The sequence below is a fragment of the Symsagittifera roscoffensis genome, chromosome 6 (assembly GCF_963678635.1).
Source record: "Symsagittifera roscoffensis chromosome 6, txSymRosc1.1, whole genome shotgun sequence".
Lineage (NCBI taxonomy): Eukaryota > Metazoa > Xenacoelomorpha > Acoela > Convolutidae > Symsagittifera > Symsagittifera roscoffensis.
The window spans coordinates 9,288,716-9,313,390 of record NC_087067.1 but is presented as its reverse complement, the minus strand read 5'-3'; the positions used below and the strand labels follow the sequence as shown (position 1 = coordinate 9,313,390).

At 31.1% G+C, this 24,675-nt stretch overlaps 1 protein-coding gene across 2 annotated transcripts in view; it reads right to left on the bottom strand.

Moving 5' to 3' along the window:
* The window catches only part of LOC134848482 (long-chain fatty acid transport protein 1-like), a 348,156-nt gene extending 338,857 nt beyond the window's left edge, over positions 1–9,299 (bottom strand). For both annotated transcript variants that reach the window (XM_063865959.1, XM_063865958.1), the window contains exon 1: positions 9,296–9,299. The gene's annotated coding sequence lies outside the window, so the exon portion shown is untranslated. The remainder of the gene's footprint in view (positions 1–9,295) is intronic.
* Between the last annotated feature and the right edge of the window lie 15,376 nt (positions 9,300–24,675).

Genomic DNA, 24,675 nt, shown 5'->3' with positions numbered 1-24,675 from the left:
GATCGTCCCTTCTTTCTTTTTTGAAATTCGAGGTTCTTTAATTATATGGCCCACAAATAACTTTTCGGCTATTTGAAAACTGAACTATTACGCTTGAATTGGGTTGTTGGAGTTAAATACCATGGAGCGACGGAAAAATAATTTCAAACAATTTTTCCTTTAATCATCCGGTAAATTTGGGTCGCACTCCGGGTTGACCTCCATAGACCGAAAATGCTAATCATACAATTTCATACACTTAGTCTATGGAAAAAATCGAATTTCAAAGGTATTTTATAGTTGTTTTGGTATCGAAAATGGTATCTCTTCATAAAAAAGGGAAAAAATGGTATGAAAAAAAATGCTAACCATACAATTTCCATATATGGAAATTGTATGATTAGAACTTTTTTTTAAAATTTTTTTTGTAAAAAAAAGCTTTGAACAGTCAATTCAACTGCTGGCAAAACATTTAAGCGTTTTTTGGGCTGCTACGACTGAAAACTTTGACTTTTTTTTTATTTTTGTTTTCTGAAAAAAAAACACTAGTCATACAATTTTCATATATGGAAATTGTATGACTAGCATTTTTTTGATGGCGACGACAAAAATTTTTGTAATTGCCCCCAAAAAATTTTTGTGTTTTTTCAACCGCAAACTGATTTTCGTATTCAAAAAAAACATTTTTTGAAGAAAAAAAATTTTGCATTCAAAATTTAATTTTTTGTGTATAACGTAGTCCTGGATATACTAATATTGGATTTTTTTTCCTTTTCTCTTCATAACTTTTTTCAAAAATTCTTAAAACTCTTCTTTCTTTTGTATGACCTGTTTTTTATGCCTTGATCAATGTCTGGTAAATAAAAAATTCAAAATTTAGAAATAATCATCTTTGAAAATTATTGCCAAAATTTAAAATTTCATTACTTTCGTTATATTATTTGTCTGAAGTAGCAGAAGTAGCACATATCAGGCTGTTTCCAATGCATTTTTAATGCGAGACGGCCAAACCGTTGGTTACTATGTTTGAGTAATCAAGGTTTATGTCATTTGTGCTCGGTTACGAACACAACCAAAAATTTTGAGAAATTAAAATGTAAAAAATCAATATTTTTGGTTTATGGAAAAATGCTAGTCCTACAATTTCCATATATGAAAAAATACTAATCATAGACCTTCCATTCAATTTTCTGTACGTATGGAATTGTATGGAAAGTGTATGACTAGCCTTTTTCCATATATGGAAATTGTATGACTAGTATTTTTGGTCATCCCGAGACAACAGAACATTTTTTTTTTCTGTTATACTCCCGAATATGATGAAAAATGACAACAGAAATCGGATCAATTTCACCAATAAATGGAGAACTAAGGAGATTTGCTGAATTCGAGGTCAATAGTAATTAAAAATCAATCACAATTCAGAATCACAATCTTACAATAGGTGAAAATCACGATGTTACTACGATTATGTTACTAGTTTATGAACTATAATGCTTAAGATTACTCTGCCAGATGGATAGTTATTCAAAAATTTAAACTTCACATTTTTTCCGAAAAATTTGGCTTTTGAAATAAATTAAAAATACTTTTCGAAGTAAAACAAAGAGCGGTCCACGCATTTAACTTGATTCTGCCACCTATCGTAGTATATCATCAAATATTCAAATGATTCAGAAAAAAAATTTGGCCCGGATTGATTGATAAATCATAATGGTTTAGAAAGAAAAGATTTCGTTGCAATTTTAATCTGGTATTTTTTCAAATTATTAAACACAAAGAAATTTGAACCAAATTGAATCGAAATTTGTTAGCAAAACTAAATAAACTACAGAATCTTTCTGATTGGCAGAAAGTCTAAGACTAAAAAAGAACTGATATCCAAAAAAACTTTAAGCAACAAATCTTTCATATTACAAAACAAAACTTCCATATCAATAATAATTTTAATCTCATACGAGGCTCAAAACTTGTTAAATAAATGTAAATGACCGTAATGCATGAAAAAAGCTACAAGCTTGTTTTTTCTTAAAAATGTTAGTTTATAAAACTGAACAAATAATTTGATTTAGATTTCATCGTAATTTCAGTTTTTTGAAACCTAAATTAAACTTATTGTATGGTTAACCAATTAAAATATCTAACATTATGATTTTATCAGAGTATATCAGAACAAGTGATCGATTTCGAATTCAAAACTTTGAAATTAGGCTGAATAATGCTAAAAAAGTTTCTAGGAAAAACATGAACTGAAAAATATTATAAGCAGTCAGGGGCGGATTTAGGGGGGGGGGGATGGACGCTTCTCTCTTTCATGGATTCGAGCCCTGCCGACTCAAAGGGCCCCCCTTTGAATTATTTAAATACATCCAATTTTGGCTGACAGACCCCTAAATTTTTTTATCGACGCCAGTATATACTAATTTTGAGGGGGGAGCGCGCGCCGAAAAAACGCAATTTTTTGGTCGAAAATGTCCAAAAAGTGCCTAAAAACCCTTTTTTTGCCTGTTTCTTCAAAATTTTGCCTGCGGCGTAGAAAATTTGGCCAGCCAAACCAGGGATTTTATAGTACTCTGGGAGAGCTCGGAAAACCAAATTGGTCGACCTATAAAAAAAGGTCGACAAAAGGTCCCTGTAAGCAGTTAAGGATTCATATTAAATGAAATGATACCTAGCGCTGCTAAATCATCTAAATAACCTAATTGGTTAATCTTTAAATAGCTGTCTTCAAATCGCTTGAGAAATGATAAATTAGCTTATTTTGGCTCACATTTGATATATAATGAAAGAATAACCACTTTTACAGGTAAAAATTCAGCTATCTACTACATTTAATTTCTTCGATTTTTTTTGTGTTTATTGTTACCATTTATTCGTGAAGTGTGAAGGAACAATGGTGCAAAGCCTGTTTCTTCTATGGGATCAAGTATGATAGCATAAAAAGCTCATTAAGCCATGATTATGATTCTAAAGAGAACTAAAAAGATTATCTCAGGGTCTGTTATTTTGTTTTCAAGTTTAAACTTATTAGTTTTTTGGTCAGAGTTTTTTGTCCTTCAAAGTAATAATTTCTTGCACTACAATTTCAAATTGAATTTAAATCAAAGATTTCGGGAGTTTTTAGTTTAACTAGTTCAATCTCCACTAACTGGCTAAAAATTACAACTTAAAACCACTAATAATACATAATAGAAAATTTAGCAAGTCAAAACTTTCCATTTTTGTAAATTTTTGCTTTTTAAGTACGATTGCGAATAGTTTGTGTTATCAAATTGGTATCAATACTTTCTACTCAAAGCCACTCAAAGGAGAAGATTTTTAGTGAACAAAGCCACCTGAATCGTAGATTGATTTATAATGAATTCGAAGTTTTCGGTTTAATCGAATGCTTGAGTTACGAGAAACGAGTAAACCTAGGACAAAAGGTCCTGTGTTCGAATCCGGTCAAGACCTTTTTTTTGTGAAACTGAAACCAATCAGTATCAGAGGCCTAAGATTTTTTTTGTCAAAATCTCTTTAAAACAGTCAGATAAAAACCCCCTGAAAAAACCCTGTTTGATTCAAAAACATTATGACCATATTACGGAGCTAACAAACTTATAACCTTTAAATGTAGCTCAGATTTGCAATTTACCTACCCCATGCAGAAAGCACGTTTTGGAGGGACCGAAAAAACTGGGATAGATAAAAATTATTAGCAATAACATAAAGATAATAGCAACATTATCGTAAACAATTTCAAAAAAATTTTCGGCTACCTCATCGGGAAACCTTATTGTGCTGTAGTTGATTTTAATTGTAATTGCAAATATTTAACTATTTCCTGATTATTTAAGGTCTCCTCTATGGACACAGATAATTCACAGATATAGTTGCTGCACGCATGGATGTGTTTTCCTGGTTGTTTTTTCAAATTGATCCCATAAATAAATTATGAATTTTTGGCGATTGTGGTTGTTTAAGCGTTTTAGTGGTTTGCGTTTCCGTTTCCGTTTCCGTCTGTAAACTTACAATGATTTTTTTTGCATGGTAATGCAGGAGATGGGAAATTTGTGTGGTCCGAGTTTCCGGCGTTGAGAACGGAAATTTTGCGTTGAGAATGGAAATAAAATCCTACAAGGAACGTGAAATAGATGGAAACAGAGACAAAATCTATTAAAAAATTAATTCGTACAGAAAAACACCATTTAATTTAGCATCCAGTAACCATACAAGTTTTCATCTGCACTGAATATTGAAACAAACTGCTCAATTTACAAATAGAGAGACATTTAAAAAAACTGTTAGAAAAAAATTGTCTAGAACAGCTAATTAACAAAACAGCTATTTGAATTGATCCAACACGATCTTGGCTAATCTAGTGATATAATGCTTTCAAAAGCAAGTTTAGGTATATAGGTTTAATTTGAAGTTTTTGTTCCCCATACACTTTTGCAAAGAGATGCAGCAAGGTATAGTTTTTGCTGAGCAAGGTATTGTTTTTTTTTGAAATTTTTCATTTATAGACTATAACTTACTAGCAAAAAAATTTTTTGATGTCATCTGAGAAAACCCTATACCCTGAAAAGTTATTTAAAATACATTTCACAATTGTTGAAATTTTTTGATCGTTTTTGAAAGCTTTTTTTTAAGTAAAACGTGAGATTTCCTCAAACTATTAAACAGAGAAGCTGTTAGGGAAATTTTAAATATACTGTATTACAGAAAAATTATCAAATGAAACTTCAATTATTCTTAGAGAGACGGCCAAACCGTTGGTTACTATGTTTGAGTAATCAAGGTTTATGTCATTTGTGCTCGGTTACGAACACAACCAAAAATTTTGAGAAATTAAAATGTAAAAAATCAATATTTTTGGTTTATGGAAAAATGCTAGTCCTACAATTTCCATATATGAAAAAATACTAATCATAGACCTTCCATGCAATTTTCTGTACGTATGGAATTGTATGGAAAGTGTATGACTAGCCTTTTTCCATATATGGAAATTGTATGACTAGTATTTTTGGTCATCCCGAGACAACAGAACATTTTTTTTTTCTGTTATACTCCCGAATATGATAAAAAATGACAACAGAAATCGGATCAATTTCACCAATAAATGGAGAACTAAGGAGATTTGCTGAATTCGAGGTCAATAGTAATTAAAAATCAATCACAATTCAGAATCACAATCTTACAATAGGTGAAAATCACGATGTTACTACGATTATGTTACTAGTTTATGAACTATAATGCTTAAGATTACTCTGCCAGATGGATAGTTATTCAAAAATTTAAACTTCACATTTTTTCCGAAAAATTTGGCTTTTGAAATAAATTAAAAATACTTTTCGAAGTAAAACAAAGAGCGGTCCACGCATTTAACTTGATTCTGCCACCTATCGTAGTATATCATCAAATATTCAAATGATTCAGAAAAAAAATTTGGCCCGGATTGATTGATAAATCATAATGGTTTAGAAAGAAAAGATTTCGTTGCAATTTTAATCTGGTATTTTTTCAAATTATTAAACACAAAGAAATTTGAACCAAATTGAATCGAAATTTGTTAGCAAAACTAAATAAACTGCAGAATCTTTCTGATTGGCAGAAAGTCTAAACCTAAAAAAGAACTGATATCCAAAAAAACTTTAAGCAACAAATCTTTCATATTACAAAACAAAACTTCCATATCAATAATAATTTTAATCTCATACGAGGCTCAAAACTTGTTAAATAAATGTAAATGACCGTAATGCATGAAAAAAGCTACAAGCTTGTTTTTTCTTAAAAATGTTAGTTTATAAAACTGAACAAATAATTTGATTTAGATTTCATCGTAATTTCAGTTTTTTGAAACCTAAATTAAACTTATCGTATGGTTAACCAATTAAAATATCTAACATTATGATTTTATCAGAGTATATCAGAACAAGTGATCGATTTCGAATTCAAAACTTTGAAATTAGGCTGAATAATGCTGAAAAAAGTTTCTAGGAAAAACATGATTTGAAAAATATTATAAGCAGTCAGGGGCGGATTTAGGGGGGGGGGGATGGACGCTTCTCTCTTTCATGGATTCGAGCCCTGCCGACTCAAAGGGTCCCCCCTTTGAATTATTTAAATACATCCATTTTTGGCTGACAGACCCCTAAATTTTTTTATCGGCGCCAGTATATACTAATTTTGAGGGGGGAGCGCGCGCCGAAAAAACGCAATTTTTTGGTCGAAAATGTCCAAAAAGTGCCTAAAAACCCTTTTTTTGCCTGTTTCTTCAAAATTTTGCCTGCGGCGTAGAAAATTTGGCCAGCCAAACCAGGGATTTTATAGTACTCTGGGAGAGCTCGGAAAACCAAATTGGTCGACCTATAAAAAAAGGTCGACAAAAGGTCCCTGTAAGCAGTTAAGGATTCATATTAAATGAAATGATACCTAGCGCTGCTAAATCATCTAAATAACCTAATTGGTTAATCTTTAAATAGCTGTCTTCAAATCGCTTGAGAAATGATAAATTAGCTTATTTTGGCTCACATTTGATATATAATGAAAGAATAACCACTTGTACAGGTAAAAATTCAGCTATCTACCACATTTAATTTCTTCGATTTTTTTGTGTTTATTGTTACCATTTATTCGTGAAGTGTGAAGGAACAATGGTGCAAAGCCTGTTTCTTCTATGGGATCAAGTATGATAGCATAAAAAGCTCATTAAGCCATGATTATGATTCTAAAGAGAACTAAAAAGATTATCTCAGGGTCTGTTATTTTGTTTTCAAGTTTAAACTTATTAGTTTTTTGGTCAGAGTTTTTTGTCCTTCAAAGTAATAATTTCTTGCACTACAATTTGAAATTGAATTTAAATCAAAGATTTCTGGAGTTTTTAGTTTAACTAGTTCAATCTCCACTAACTGGCTAAAAATTACAACTTAAAACCACTAATAATACATAATAGAAAATTTAGCAAGTCAAAACTTTCCATTTTTGTAGATTTTTGCTTTTTAAGTACGATTGCGAATAGTTTGTGTTATCAAATTGGTATCAATACTTTCTACTCAAAGCCACTCAAAGGAGAAGATTTTTAGTGAACAAAGCCACCTGAATCGTAGATTGATTTATAATGAATTCGAAGTTTTCGGTTTAATCGAATGCTTGAGTTACGAGAAACGAGTAAACCTAGGACAAAAGGTCCTGTGTTCGAATCCGGTCAGGACCTTTTTTTTGTGAAACTGAAACCAATCAGTATCAGAGGCCTAAGATTTTTTTTGTCAAAATCTCTTTAAAACAGTCAGATAAAAACCCCCTGAAAAAACCCTGTTTGATTCAAAATCATTATGACCATATTACGGAGCTAACAAACTTATAACCTTTAAATGTAGCTCAGATTTGCAATTTACCTACCCCATGCAGAAAGCACGTTTTGGAGGGACCGAAAAAACTGGGATAGATAAAAATTATTAGCAATAACATAAAGATAATAGCAACATTATCGTAAACAATTTCAAAAAAATTGTCGGCTACCTCATCGGGAAACCTTATTGTGCTGTAGTTGATTTTAATTGTAGTTGCAAATATTTAACTATTTCCTGATTATTTAAGGTCTCCTCTATGGACACAGACAATTCACAGACATAGTTGCTGCATGCATGGATGTGTTTTCCTGGTTGTTTTTTCAAATTAATCCCATAAATAAGTTATGAATTTTTGGCGCTTGCGATTGTTCAAGCGTTTTAGTGGTTTGCGTTTCCGTTTCCGTTTCCGTTTCCGTTTCCGTCTGTAAACTTCCAATGATTTGTTTGTGTGGTATTGCATGAGATGAAAAATTTTTGTGGTCCGAGTTTCCGGTGTTACGAACGGAAATTTCGTGTTGAGAATGGAAATAAAATCCTACAAAGAACGTGAAATAGATGGAAACAGAAAAAAATCAATAAAAAACTTATTCGTACAAAAAATTACCATTTAATTTAGTATCCAGTAACCATACAAGTTTAGCCAAGATTGTGTTGGATCAATTCAAATAGCTGTTTTGATAATTAGCTGTTCTAGACAATTTTTTTCAAACAGCTTTTTTTAAATGTCTCTCTCTTTGTAAATTGAAGATGAAAAGGTAAGCGTTTATTAGTTTGGCCTCGCAATTTTCTGGCTAGAAAGGTGGAGAGTTAACTCAAAGCCACGTCGAATATATTGTGTATTCTATTACACATTTTGAAATAAAGGAAAAATATTCAAACTTTCAGATTGCTGTTTTTTCGAAAGTTTGAATATTTTTCCTTTATTTCAAAATGTGTAATAGAATACACAATATATTCGACGTGGCTTTGAGTTAACTCTCCACCTTTCTAGCCAGAAAATTGCGAGGCCAAACTAATAAACGCTTACCTTTTCATCTTCAATTTACAAAGAGAGAGACATTTAAAAAAAGCTGTTTGAAAAAAATTGTCTAGAACAGCTAATTATCAAAACAGCTATTTGAATTGATCCAACACAATCTTGGCTAAACTTGCGATATAATGCTTTCAAAAGCAAGTTTAGGTATATAGGTTTAATTTGAAGTTTTTGTTCCTCATACTCTTTTGCAAAGAGATGCAGCAAGGTATTGTTTTTGCTGAGCAAGGTATTGTTTTTTTTGAAATTTTTCAACTATAGACTATACTTACTAGCAAAAAAATTCTTTGATGTCATCTGAGAAAACCTTATACCCTGAAAAGTTATTTAAATACATTTCACAATTGTTGAAATTTTTTGATCGTTTTTGAAAGCTTTTATTTTATAAAACGTGAGATTTCCTCAAACTAATAAACAGAGCAGTTAGGGAAATTTTAAGAAAATTACTGTATTACAGAAAAATTATCAAATGAAATTTCAATTTTTATAAAAATGAACCCTTACAAACTTTAGAATAATAAAAAAAGTTAAACTTTTTTATAACATTGGACCAAAATAAGGCTAAGACCATAAGGCTATTAAATGCTAAATTAATTGCCTTAGATTTGAGTTTAAAACTTTGTAACTGTGTAATCATTCAAAAGCGACTGAGCCAATCGAAAAATTAAATGTTTTTGCTCCGGAACAGAAAAAGTTGATAAATTTCAAAATTACACATTCATTCTTTACTTTTCATTCAATTTTGTCACTATTTTCGTTGTCAAAAAAAAATTAGTCGTTAAATTTATATCAAAAAACATTTTGTTACTCATTTCAATTCTCAGCAATAAAAGTTTTTATTTACCTATTTTGTCATCTAGTGTGGGGGTGTAAAAATAACTTAAAAGACTTTATGAAAGCTCCAAAACCCATCTTCTGCAACCTGATCCTTTCTGCAACCAAAAACACCAACCCTATTTAATCTTCTGGCTATGAAAAAGATTAGCTTATCATATTTTCAATTTTACTGCGTTCTTATTCAAGTTTCGCTTACCAAAAATTTTTTCTTTTTCTCAAGGCTAAAAATTTCATTCGACCTACAATCAAATTAGGCCAGATGATGAAAACTTAGCTAAGAACAATTTTATTCTGGCATGTCTTTACATAGTACTCATTCAAAATTTAGAAGGACATTGATTGACCATAAACAATTATTAGAAAAAAAATTATTATAATTTTTATTTTTTAAATTTTTTCAGAAAGCTGCAATATAGAACATTATTGGCATTCCTACTAAAATGATCTTCTTTCTCTCTTTATTTCTTTTTTAACCTAATTGGTGAATAACTATTCTTGACATTTTTGAATTAGCAAATCCTACAAATCATATCATCATAGCTGAATGAGTGTTAAAGAAAGAAACACCTCGTCAACGTTTTTTTTTGTTTTGAGATGAAAATTTTTTTAGCTTTTGATTGTTTTGTATTTTACAAAGCCTATCAAAAAATTTTGTTTTTTTTCTCATTTTTTCCGTAATCGTTTTTTTTTCTATTTTTTGCATTTTTACGGTTCCCCTCTAGAAATACACCGACAGACAAAATTGGAAGATTTCAAATAGTTATAGAACGTTTTTTTAAGCAAAATTTTTTCTTCGGCTCAGTGAGAGTTGACTCAAATTTTATCGTCTTATATGCTGCTCAATAAATGTATCTGGAAATTTGTTCCACGCCACCGAGTGTTTTATTGATATTTTTTCCTGGATGTTTTTCCCACGTCATTCGCGCCTGTGTTTTTTTTCGACGTTTTTCAACTCTTCTAGGTCTGGTAGTTTGCCATGCTATCTTTGCATTACAGGTGATGTGAAGCTGTTTTTTTTCCCTTCGTTTGACATTATGCGATTTTAGAGCATCAAGTGTAACATTTTTTTTCAGTATTTGACGAGTAATTTGTAAATAAAAACTAATATAGGTGAAAAAACACTGAATTTAGTCAAATAGTCAATATCGGCATAGTTCATTCATCTGCATTGAAATTAGAAGTATGACTGATTGATTAAATTTAGACTGATTGATAAAAGCTCAAAATAAGTTGTGGCACATTTTTTTTTCAAATTGTTGGAGCAAAGTTTGTGATTTTGATTATAGAATTAAGCTTCCATTCAGAGATAACTACCTGTCAGTGTTTGTAAGCTCAGATTTCTAATAGAACAGCTAATTTATTTGATTCAACATGAACTTTCCAGAGTGCTATCTTAGTGATTATCAATTTTGAAATCAATTTGTTTTAGGATTATTTGAATCCATCTAAGAGATAGTGACATACTGAACTGTCTGTTAAAACATTTTTCATTGCCTGTTTTTCATTTCACTCGCGATCATTTTTTGTTAAAATGGTTTGCAAATTTTACCAGCTTCGATTGTTGATTTGCGCGAAGTTTCAACTTTTTTTGCCTGGGTAATTTATGAGTTTTCATGGGATTGAATGAACGTAATGGTTGCTGATCTCGTCACAGAGTATTATCTAGAAAAAATTGCGACGAGTCGTAGAAACCATTTCAATTATTTGAACTCATGAAAACTCTGTTCGATTTGTCTAATTTAGGGAAATTAATTTAAAAATTAAGAGCCTTATTTTATGTCAAGGGTTTGAAAAGATTTGCAAGGGTTGAAGTTTTATTTAATCTCTGTGTTTTGATAGGGTAAATTGTTCGTTTTAAAAGCTTTTCTTCTGTGTGATTTTGAGGAGAGAAATAGTCTTGAGATTAAAAAAAGGAGTAGACTGCAGAGTGACAAGTTCTCGCCTCACAGTTCAACAGTCTGTTCATATATTTTGTTTCAAAAATTAGTTTTTTCCCCCCAAATCAACACAGAAGTAAAGCTGCTAAGACAATTTTAAAAAATATTCTTTTAAAGAACGAGGATGAAATGAACTTCAACCCTGTAATTCCTTTCAAGCCATCAAAAAGCAAAGTAAGGCTTATAAATGTTCACCATTATTTACAAATAAAACTGGCAAAATAAAAATCTAAGGTGTTTTCTTTATCCCAGAAAATTCTTCTTTTCTTATGATATTAAAATTTTGTGCGCGTAAACTCATCTTATAATGTCTGGCAAAATTAGAAACATGAACTGTTTTTCTCCAAACGGAAAAACAATTGAGGTAGAAAAAATTAGCCTGAAATAAAAATTTTCGCTCACCAATTTATTTTTCTCGATGATTTTGTATTCACTTAAAGTTCTCATCAATTCATTTTGAAATGTTGGTTTATTGTCATTTCAGTTGAATCTTTTCAGGTCATTCAATGTAATATCAGGTATCTAAAAAAGAAAACATTTGATTGTATGAGAACAAAAAAAGCTACTGCATGTGACTCAATCCTATTTTTTCATGTGACTTTATAGGATTGAGATTTTAACCATGTTAGCGTATATCATCCAGATTTGTTCCCAGATATTCTATATTTTTTCTTTCTCCGAATTTCTACAATTTTTACATTTTTTGCTCATTGTTACGACTCCTTTACCAAATGAGAAGGAACAAAGCTATAGCGTTTTTTGTATGGGTTGAAGTAAGGAAGCATATCAATAAATTTTTAAGCCATGATTCCGTTTTTTTTTTCGTTTTTTGGTCTTACTTTTTTTTCTTTCTCTGAAATTATTCTTTTTGGGACACAAACTTTCCGTCCGAAATTCCAGCCAAATTTTTTTCAAATTTTCCAATTTTTTGTCCATATGAAACTAAAATTTATGAATCATTACCTAATTCATTCTTCGTAAGCTAATTAAAAATGATACGCCAAAAAGGTTTTCCTATAAAATGTGACGAAAATTTCCGTATCAAAAATATTGTCTCTTATCTTTTTTCTGATTATGTTTTGTAGACTAAATTGCTAAATTACCGTTTTATTTTTTATGCTTTCAGCCTTTTTCCTTGTAGATGCAATCGTGTTCTGGTTATTTCCTGTGATTTTAAAGCTTTATCAGCACTATTTTGTTTTTACCTTCTCTGAAATAAAAATTTCTTTTTTTTCTTCTTTTTTCATTTATTTGCTGCTCACTACTCTCCTTTTTTCCTTTTTTTGGAAATTAATCATTACTAAAAAAATTACTTTATTTTATTCGCAAGTCCTACGTCATAAATAAATAGGTGTTTGAGATGCTTATAAACCCGAAGAACAAGTGAACATAATTCTTGCTAGAAAGTACCTCTTGCTCGATTCGGAAGAACATCGTAACATCGTGCTAGAAAAACTGAAACACATAATTTTTTGTTGTTTTTGAGGTTTTTTTTTGTAAGCTCAAATTTTTGCCCACCATTTTTTATTCAAGACATAATAACAGATTCCATTTTGTTAGCCTACTAGCGCTGTCTTGATATTTGTTCTTAGGCTTTTTCTGCTTATTGGGCCCGAAAACTTTCATCTGCAGAATAATCTTAACAGGGGTGCATTAAAGCTCATAATTAGTTTGATATAAACTGTTCCGTTTTCCAAAATTGAAAAAAAAAAATGAATAAAAAACTTTTTGGTAAACAAAATTTTAAAACCGTTTCGACATTTTTTTGTTATGGTAGAGCAAAAAAAATTTAAACTGGCAAAACAAATAACTGTTTTTTGCAGATAACCAGATGCCTAGTTTCAATGTTCAAATTTTTCAGTTCAAAGTTTAATATCTTTAATTCAATCCTGATAACTCAATTATTAGATACCATGATATTATTGATTCAACCTGGCCTTTTCAGAGTGCTTATGTAGAGCTATGTTGTCTTTTCAAGCAGCTAAATTGAGTGGATATGATGAATAGTTAAATTGAATTTTTTTATCCTTTTCTTACGTTCTTACACAGACACGAACATTTTGCTGAGCAAGTTTTTTCTGAAATGCTTCAAATTTTTTTGAAGTGCTTCACGTTATTTATCTCGTTTTTCGCGTTATTTTTCAATATCAATATCTTTCACTAAAAAATTGGTGCTCGAAATGAATTTTAAAATAAAATAAGTTAACTCGTATTCTTTACATTCCTATTTGTTTTAGTATCGCCTAGGTACTCTTTATGCTCTCATGCATTTGATTGTTGGTATTTAAATGAGTGATGTTAATTCAACGGTCTTTAAGAAAGTAAGAAAATCAATCGTTAGAAAGCAAACGAAAATGAAAATCTAATCGTGCAAAAATTATTTAAAAAACTATTTTTGTGAGTTTCTGTTACTTTAAAAAATTGACACAGGTATTTTCTCTTTTTTTTTCAAATAGAGCTATCTATTTTTTGTCGGACTAAAAAACAAGGTGAGAAAAAGTACTAGCTAGATGGTCAAAAACCATCTACAGAACAAAAGGAAATCAGCAAAAAAATTTGTCATCATTTTCATGGCTAAACAACAATATTTGTGGCTTATAGCAACCGATGTGCATCGAAATTATTTTTAAACCAATGATTTGAAGCCTCAAGTTTTGAAAATTAACTCTGAATTGATTTACTAATTCAATTGTATTCCAATTTTTTGGTAATGTTTCTTTACCAAAAATCTCGTCACTCAAAACGTCAAAATGTGTGTAAATTTTGTCATACCATTTTGACAACAATATCTTCAGCCGAAAATTAAAAAAAAATGTTTCAACGTGTCGTTGAGCGAATCAAAATGTAATGAATGAAGTTTAATAGCGTTTTTCTGCGTCTGGGGTGCAATGCTGGTTTATACGCAAATCGATGATGATGGTTTGAAAGTTACGCATTTCATTCAACCATGAACGCCTAGTATGTTAATAAGGTAATGTTTTCTGAACACAACTAATTTCAAACTGAGTTGATTGAGGAAAACTAAATAGTTTCATCAATTTTCTCGTAGACGCATGCCATTTTAATCAAAATCTTCATTCGAATATTTCAACAAAAAGTTTTGATTGACTTTTTTTTATTATGTTTCGACATCAAAATTCAAAACTTTGTTCAGCGGCTACTTTTTTTTGACAGGTCAAATTAGTTTTAATTTTGCTGTTTTTGCATAATTAGGGCGGGCTTTTTTGTTACTGAGTATTATAAGCAACTATCTACTCGGGCATTGAATTCTAAAAAGAATAGGGGTATCATATTGCGTGGTGTCAAGCAGAGAAAAAAATACAAAGTTATGATTCTGACACCTTGTGAAAGGTAAGAAAGTTACCAGATGCGTAATCTTTTTGCTTGATATCTTACGTGAGCTCAAGTGTACAAAAATATCTTTTTTTTTCTGAAAAATGATTCAGCTTTTTAATTACGCCTCCGATCAGCAATCGTTATCAAATCGGAATAAATATTTTTTTGGGTAAGCAACTTGTTTAACAGAAGCAATTGAGTCATTTGGTATCTTGATTCATAATGAATCATTTCTTGCCATTTCAGGCAAAGTTAGTGTGGAGGTTAAGAACGCGTTTGGGTCACCGGAGGCCCTAGATTCAAATCAGCCTTGTATCTGCTTTTCTGAAAAGAAATTTTCCGTTTCAAAAAAGTTCTCGGACTTTTATTTGTCGGCTTAGTTGCCCTATCTCACAAGAAAATTTTTGCTGTACGCAATTTTCATTTTAAATGTTTATAGTATTTTTTTGCGAAATATAACTTTTTTAACCTTGACTTCGTATCTCTTCGTTTTTTGCTTTATTCGGCCAAAATGATTTTGCTTTATGTTTTATTGGTTTAGTAACCAAATTTTCGATAATTGATTTTGAACTTTTCGGTAATCGCCGTCGATTATGTTGTTGGACGTGCTTACATATTTTCCGCAAGTATAACATCAATTCAGACAATATTTTAAAAGCTTTTTAGTTGTGACTTTCTTGAAAAATTTTCAATTTTTTTAAGTTAATGACTCTTTTTTTAATTTTATGTCTGCTAGCTCGCAATGCTTTTTTGATGTGGTATAGCAAGTGTTAAAAGCTCGGCTTTGTGCGAAGTGCTTATACCAAAAGCGCCTTGGGATGCCTACCCTATAATGCACTCTGGTATCATTTGAAACCTAATGTTGCTTCGGTAGTGGACCAATCGAAATTTATCGCCAAAACTTTTGTTAAGCACTAATTAAATTTTTTGATAACATTTTCATCATTTTTGCTCTGATCTGGCCATTTGTCAGTTTTTATCTGTTTTCTGCTTTTTTGTCTGAATAACATTTGCTTCAGAGAACATCCGCGCTACGATGGGTTTTTCTTGGCTCTTAATTTAGTTAAGAATGATTAGTCAATGTTTTGATTAGTTTTCTTGCTTTTATGTATGTCACATCTTAATCATACAAAAAAAAATTTCATGTCTTACCAAATGGGATATTTTTAACAATTGCCCATTCTTTTGCGGTACTTAAAAAATAAAAGTTTCTTTTAAAAAAATAATTAGGCATATTTGAAATCTGTATCTAGATACGCAAACCCCGTTTTGCTATGAGGGATAGTTAACAAAAGATCCAATTTTGAGCTAAAAAAAACTCACTAATTATTGGAAAAGGGGTTAATTTGTCTGATTTTTTTTTGAGTAGGTGCCACTTAAGTAGCGGGAAAAAAGGTCAAATTTAAATGACAGTTCTCTCAAATGATGAATGCGCTAAAACCACTTCATGGCGGAAATTTGGAAATCCATTAAATTCTTTTTTGTACCACGCATTATATGTTGCATTATGGTTTGAATAAATTCATTTCATAAAGTAATTTGGATAACCGGTTGTTGTACAAGTAGCAAAGAACGGTCCAAACAGCTAATTTTAGAAAAAAAATCCGAATAAAAAATAATTTCCTCTTTCTCTTGTTATACTAAATTTATTATTAGTATTTTAGAAAGGAGGCGGAAATATAGGATTTTCTCAAAGCTGTATTTTTTTTCAGCTCGAGCAAGTTTACATTCAGACTTCTCCAAAAACACTATAAAGTACCTATTTTGGGTAGTCAAGGGATTGAGTCCCCGAGGAGACGGAGCAGACGCCTCCTGCTCCCAACCCCTTGCCTAAACCCGGTACTGATAAAAAAAGATTTGTACTTAAAATCAGGAAAAATATCCGGTGCCATAACTCCATCTCACTTCTTAAATTGGAACCTTAAAACACTGGTTAAACCACTACAATCGACTGTGACCAGTTTTTTGAAACTTATTTTTTGATTATGATTCGTTCTCAATTATTTTTAATAAGATACTGCACTTGACATTCCACAAGTTTTCCTTGAGGTTCATGAAATTGGATGAAAAAAAAACTTACGATAGGCCATAATTAGTTTTCGTTTCCTCAAGTGATCAGAACTTCAGAACATTAAATGCTTTGTGTTCAAATGAACCAGAAGGTGACCGTAAACAGAGCGGATCTAGGATTTTCTCGAGAGGGGGGGGGGGCGGATTTTCAAAAAATTTTCGAAAAAATACCCTTATTTGGCCATATTTTCTGCACCACAGGCAAAAACTTGAAAAAAATAGGCAAAAAGCGTTTTTTGGCTGTTTTTGAAAATTTTTGACTAGGAAATCGCGTTTTTTCGGCGCGCGCTCCCCCCTCAAAATTAGTATATATTGGCGCCGAAGGCGCTCTTAGAACAGTTTTGGGGTCCTTGAGCCAAAAACGAATATCTTAAAATAGTTCAAAGGGGTGACCCTTTGGTTCGGCAGGGGGTCGAATCCCTGGAGAAAGAAAGCGTCCGAACCCGCCCCTCCCCCTCCCCCCCCCTTAACCCGCCCCTGACCGTAAATACTGTTTTTTGAGCTTTACTTGGCAGATTTTTTTGTTCAAAAATCCTAGAAAATCAGAAAAAATGGTCGAATTTTTGTCACTAGTCGACTTATATAAAATCCTGTGCAAAAGCGGACATTCGGTCGATCCATGTGGAGGATACAGAATTCCACCACCTCAACCGGGGTCGTTCCTCTAGTATTTTGTGTTTGTTAGAAAAGAACATTGTATCAAAACATTGACAATAAAATTATTCAAAAAATCTAATAAAAGTTCTAACCTTCAAGTTTTAACGCACTCGACGAATTTCTTTGAATAAACTACAGTCTAATTGCCTGTATAATTTATTACCAAATCCAAAAGGTAATTTAGCACTTCAATTTCTTCCTGTTTTCGAATTTAATTATTGGCCAAAATAAGTTTAGAAGATAAAAGTTTAGGTGAAGTTCAAAGAAGATTAGGTGTGAAGTTCAAAGACACAAGAGAGCACTTGTTACTTGACACTAAAATAGTATCAAATGCTTTCACGCAATTACATGAATATACCTGCAAATACCTTGTCGATACTTTTGTCCTTAATAATAACCCAGAGGCTTAAAAATATGCAAATTGGAATATATACTGCCTTCTCAAAAATAGAAACGCACTTATTTTTCGGGAAAAAATAGGTAGATTTTTTGTGTGAAATGATGCGAAGATTTCTCGTGGTGCGATTGCGAATAATGAGGATCTTCGAAATGCCTCGAGGGTTGTACAGGGTCGAAATCAAAGATTTTTCTGAGGGAGAAATAAAAATTAACTTCAAAAGAGTTGGCTGAACAATAGCAGGGGACAAATTGGTTCGCACTTTGAAACAGGACTTACTTCCAACTTTATTAACTTGTAACTTGCTTTTGTTCTAATCCGATGTCAATTAACCATACCGTATCACTGCAAAAATTGGTTTTCAACATTTTTACCCTCAATTAACTCTCTCCAAAACTGGTGCTAAATTTTTCCGTATATCTTTTGACGTAATTTTACACTATTAGGTGGGCACAATTATCGGCAAGCGTTGCATAGGAAGCACACTTTTATTCTAAAAAATCCTAGCTGTTTGAGCTCTTGTGCAAAATTTTGTGCAAGTTGATACAAATGACTAAAAAACAAGGAATCGATATTAATATGAAAGTAAGCGACTAACAAACTAAAGTTCAAGAAAAAAAGCAAGAATGCTCGTATTATGGCGAAGCCCTGATTGTTCCGACTGCCTTTTAAGGTTTATGGAGCAGTAATAAACTAAAAAGATTAAATAAAATAAAATGAAACATTTCATTTTCTAAAGTTTGAAAGTTTTTTATGAAAATCATCAAAACATGATTCAGTTTTCAATATAATTTAAGAAAAATTTCTTAGAAGTCTCGGTTCTTTTCATTTTCTCTTAAAGTCAATACATGACTTACTGGACGACGCAGTATAATCGTGAAACTGATCTGTCAAGTGATTTTGCCGATGTTATCAAACATTCAGTAGTTACATTCAGTAGTGAAGCAAGTAGTTACTGAAAAAGCATGGTAATAAAGTGCAACTATTTTTTGGTCTCTTAAATGCTACAAAGTATGATTTTTTAAAATTATTGGAGGAAACTAAGACCTAATAAAATTATATAGGCTTGCGGACTATAAATATGCTGAAATTAATCAACCCACAATTTTTTAACCCATAGACGAAGGCTTCCGGACAAAACAAATATTGCGCAGCAAAGAAGACTTGCGGACTAAAGCTATGCTGAAAAACTAATGAACGGAAATTGTAAGCCTCAAAAAGCATGTTTGAACGAGTTTTTCGCCAATCACAAAGAAAAACTTTCTTTTTGCACTTCCAAACGTTAATATTAGGAAAATAAAAGTTTTTAGCGAGGTATCTGCATGACATATGAATCTACAGAATCTAAAAAAAATATATTTTCAACGAATTGAAAATTATATTTGACAACAAAATTAACAATTTTGCAGGAAAAAAAATTACAATTAAATGAGAATAACTCGGAGTAATGGCTCAATTAAAAACCAGAAACTTTAAACATTCTTAGAGCCTATTTTTGGTTGTTATAAAACGTTTAATATGGAAATTAACTAGAGCCAAGAAGTTTTAGAGCTTGAAATTTACAAAAAAAAGCTTTATTTATCAGTTATAGCTTCTTGTATATTAAAATATAGAAAAAGGCTTGATCTATTGTGTATATTATCTGGTATTAGGCATGGAAATTTAAATTTGCGTCTTTTACAGTTTTTATCTTACAATACTCAAAGTTGTGGTTTTTAAAATTAAAACTATGTCTGAAGAAGCCTTTTTTGTTTTTTTTTTTAAATGAAAAGACAACTAATTACTTGCTCTCTATCTTCAGTTTAGTATGTGTTATTAAAGAAAACCAGCAAAGGATAGTTAATAGCTTAATTTAGATGCTTCAACCCGTACCCAGTACATTTTCTGATCTGAACTTATCTTTTTCAGATCTAAATTTCAGATCTGAAATAGATTATGAAATGTTTAAATAATGCTTGGATACTTTAAGGATTGGTTGTTTCAGATTTAAATTCAGGTCTGAAATTTTCTTTCTCTTGGTTATTTCAGATCTGAAAAAGTCTATTTCAGATCTAATTTCAGATCTGAAATTTAGTTTTTCTTGGTTATTTCAGATCTGAAAAATCAATGATTCGGACTCAATTCTTGCTATCTTTGATTTTCTTAGCTTCTGCTAGCTACTAGCAGGTACTCAGCATAGCTACTAGCTGGTGCTAGCTACTAGCAGGTACTCAGTGATTTTGTTTTTTTTTAGCTACTAGCAGCTACTCAGCATTGTCTCAAGTTGAAGACTGGCGAAGTATGTTTCCCCAAGCATGAAATAAACATTGGAAACGCATAAACAGCGAATGAAAATCAAAAATGTTACAGGTTTTCTAGCAGTTATTGAAAACTTTTTAAGACAGTTGAACAAGAAATGTAGTTCGAAAAAAAACTGTTTGTGAAAATGTTCGGAAGTTTTTTTGACCGCTAGTTAATCTAAACATAATTTTGTATTACAAAAACATCAAAAAATGCTCGAAATGCATAAATTATAATTTAACAAAGGATTTCTCAGATCTGATTTCAGATCTAAAGTTTTGTTTTTCGAGGTTACTTCAGAAGTGAAATGTTCCAATTCAGATCCAAATTTCAGATCTGAAATTTGTAAATTCTTATCAAGATCTGAAAAAAAGAATTTTAGATCTGAGAATCAACTAATGAAAGAAATAAAGAATTTCAGATCTTGCACAGAAAATCCTTTGGGTACGGGAATAATTTGCTTTTGGCTTCCATCATAGTTTGAATTCAATTGTTTTGAGAAAAACTTGTACAATCTCACCTAATTTTGTACTTTCCAGGCATTATGCTCTGAATTAATTTTTGAATCCTATGAACAGCTTACGACGGCATAGTAAAGCTAGGAAAACAGTATATGAATCAAAACTGAAGTAATGGTCACAAATTTGAGCGGTTTCATTTCATTTATATAAATTGTTGATTATTTTGAAAACATGAATTTTTGAAATTGGACGTTTTATTTTTTTTGCATTTGCTGAATTTACGATTTGTTGTCTTTTTTTCTTCCTCTAAACCTTTCGTTAAATAAGAACCCTACATTAATAAGAGCAGTTTGTTATCTTTTGATGAAATGAAATGCTCAAACCCATTGTCAGAAAGTTCAAATAAATTGTTTACAACTTAAAAATATTAAATTTTTTCAAAAAATCGTTTCATTTTTTTCATTGGTACCTCATGTTTCAAAGCTAAAAGATCAGTCGGATTTTTGATCTGTTAGCTTAAATGACCGAACATGAACCCTGTTTCAGTTAAATTTGACGGCTTCTTAACACATAATGCAGAACACGACTTGCATTTTTACCTACATTGATATTATTTAACTTTTAATATTATTTTGCTCGTGATAGCGCCTAAAATAAACAACAGAGGCCTTCAAATTCTGTTAAAAAATGGCTTTTGAGTTATAATTTATACTTTTTACTAGCTCATATGTAATTTCCTATCAGAAAAAAATGTTAAAAGTTGCTCGCAAAATTTGCGTGGGATTGACAGGCATTTAATTTTTTTTTCCGGCTTCTATTTAGCCGAATTTTTTATTACCTCTCATTTGCTAGTGTCAAAAATTGCGTTCCATTATTTGATAGATTTAAAAAATTGTTTAAAAGAAATTTTAAATTTAGGAGAATCTATAGTTTTTTGAGCACTGGGATATTTCACTGACAATTTTTATTAAAATAAAGAAAGTTCGTAAGACAATTCAATTTTTGTTGATTTTTTTTGACATTTGTGGAAAAATTTTTAAATACAGAAATGTTTTTGCGAATAAAAAATATTGCATAACTTTTTGTGTGTGCAGTTTTGAAGTTTCAAGTTTAAATTGTGTTAATTGTATGTTGTTTCTTTTTTTATTTCATAAAAAATACCGAATTGCGCGTTTGTATAGTAAGCTAAATTGAGCTATTTGTTTTCAAATATGATGTCCTGCATGATGTTATTTGTTTTACAGCGCAAGAGCTTAATACGAACGCTAGGTTTTGTAGCAGATTTAATCTTCAAAAGCGGCCTTGGTGAGTAGCGACAGCTTGCTCTGCTGCGCATTGCTAAACTTACAGTCCGCGCGAGAACTATTGTGCGCGTACGTAAATCACCGCCATTTTTGATTCTTCTGTTTTTGAAAAGGATAAAATATTATTTACAAACCATGAGACAACCGACCCTTGTAAAAATCATACCTTTTTGTTTCAAGCTTGTCTTGCTAACAAAATTGTTTCGTTTTCTGTTGAAATCGAGTTTCCTTCCCGTGTTTTTTGACCAAAAGTATATTAAAATTACTCAACTAAAAAATTACCATGGGTTATACGTTTCTTTTACGTATAATCCTTTATCTCTTACGAATTTCTTATTATTTTTATATTTCGAAAAATAGCATACTTGTTTGTTTTAAGCAATAGCCTATTTTAATAGCATGTATTTTCAATTTATTGTAAAACTCAATCAATAATCAGGTGTTGCATTTCTCCAAAGAATTTTTTTGAGCGCAGTGTAGCTTTTTCCAGATGAACTTTAACTGCCATTTGAAAGAAAGCACAAATTACGAAGGTTTGTACATTGCAAATTTCGTCTTTTTTGACAAATAAATGCGCGCGAAGTTTCCTGTTTGACATATGAGCGTTTTGATTTTATTTTACAAAATTTGAAAAAAAAGTTCATTATTTTCGAATATTTATTAAAACTCAAACAATTCAGTCCTTTTAAAGAGCAGTCTGACTTGAGCTTTGCATTGATATGAGCAGTATCCTTCAGACGAAAAAAACGATCAGACGGAAAATCTTACCTGATTTAATTTAGCCGCAGGTAATACGGCGCAAGTTATTAGTAATATGAAAGAAGAAGGAAGACTAACTTTTCTTCGACTAAGTTGAGTCTTTTTTGTTACCCAATGGCGCCATAAAACCCAAAGTATGGACGGTTAGGTTTTTATTTTAATTCAAGTGCGGCTTAAGCCCTTTTTAAGCTGTCAAAATTAATGAGCATTTTACAGGGAAAACGAGGAAACAATAGTAACAGAAATTTTTAAGTAATTAGAACCGGCGGAAATAAATCAAGGAAACACGTTGACTCTTATTGAATCCGTAGATAATTAGTACCCCAGATAATTTAGGAACCTTTTCAATTTTTCTGAAACAAAGATATACAATACACAAATTTTTTTGTGGGGGTAGTTTAAAAAAACGACCCGTCAGCTTAAAATAATTATCCCGTAATAAGGTCGATAAGTGATCAATTCGTTATTAAGGATGATCTGGAAATAATCTTCTTTGTTATTGAACTTTGTTAGGGAAATTAGAAGGAAAGACCACTTATTTTGACAGAAACTTTCAACTATAGCTACGTAGCTACAACTTTTTTAGATTGGTCGTGCATCCTAAATTTCTATATGTACAAAAATATGAAGAAAGTCTATACGTTATAATCAAGGTACGCGTTCAAAGCAACCTCGGTCTATTTATAACATGCTTTTGCTAGGGACAACTTCTTTTTTTTTCAGGTAAAATATAAATTTGATTGAAGTTATGGAGAAAGGGAATTATAATAATTGAAGTTGTCTTTTTTTGAAGTCGGCTTGAAAAATCAGGATAACTGACAAAAAACAAATATCCGGAGCTTGCTGGGCTAACTTGGTCACATCATGTAAGCTTAGCAAATCTGGGAAAAGCACTCAATAAATCGATCGGAAATCAAGAAATATAAAAAAATGTTGTCTATTTTAGTTTTTTTGTTCATGGTACGATTCCAATTTTTACAAAGAGTCAGAAGAAGCTTTGATGAATAATTAATACGACACTTAAGATTTTTCAAAAAACTCCCATGTTGAGTTTGGTGCCAATCAAAATACATCATGAAACTTATTTAAATCAGTTTAAAAATCAGCAAACGTTTAGGATAAAAGGAAATCATGTAAAAGTTAAGAACGTTTGATATATTTTCTAAAAACCAACTCGATAACTATTATGTCATCCGTGTTTCTAATAATGAAAAATGTATCCAAATTTTTTAGCCATAAAAAAATTCCATTAAAATTTGATTCGAATCATATATTAAACTGGTGTGGTTTTTCATAAAAAAGTGCGTGCGAAAACAGGCAGTAGGCATACGCCCAATACCGGAAACATGATATCCGCTCAAGTTGTCTAATGAATAAGTAATCGTTTCTCATAACTTGATGGATAGTTCATATGAATCTCATTTTGGCTATGAACTTTCAGGCTCAGAATATGTTCGAAATGGGTGACCAAATTGAGAAACTGTCCCTTCAAGTTTGAATGGACGCCACATACAACTGTCAATAAATGAACCCAATTATGTAACACATTTTTGTTGGAATCTTGTGCAAATTACTGAAGGATATTTTTTTTGGAAACAAAACTTTTTGACGTTTAATGCCATTTACTTATTAAACTTCGTTTGAACCCGTTAAAGTGTCTCCATTAGCTTCTAAATAAAATAAATGCCAAAAAAAATAACGAGGAGCAATTTTAACTCAATTGGTAAAAAACAATATGAAGAAGAAAGCTGTAGCTGTCGAGATTTTTGAATAAAAGGAAATAACAACAAAATTGAAGTAAGCGACAACTCCGATAATCTTTGATCGTTTCTCTGATCATTTTCAGAACCATTAAATGATGCTTGATTAGAAATCCACCTGACTGTGACTTTAAAAAAAGTAAAAGCATATTTCCTTCCGAAGTGCCGCTTGGCTTCCTTTTTTGACTTTTTATTTTTAAAAAGATGTGGTACAATAAACTAAAGATATCACTACTAAAGGACTGTATACGAGATATGAGTGTTACACTTTTTAGTTATTTTGTGTTGCTAGTTGCTATGGCCAAGAACAGCTACTGAGAAAAAATCATAAAAAGACAAAACTATCTAAAAACCGAAAAAAGATAAATTTGGAAAAAGTCAAAAGCTAGATAGTTAAAGGCACAGCTAGATAGGCCGCAGCTTTTATATGCAAAAAAAGTTTGAAAAATGTTACTAATATTTTTAAAGTGTCGCAGTGGCCGCAAATTATAAAATGCTCTTCAAGAAGATATTTGAAAAAACTGTTGTATAAAT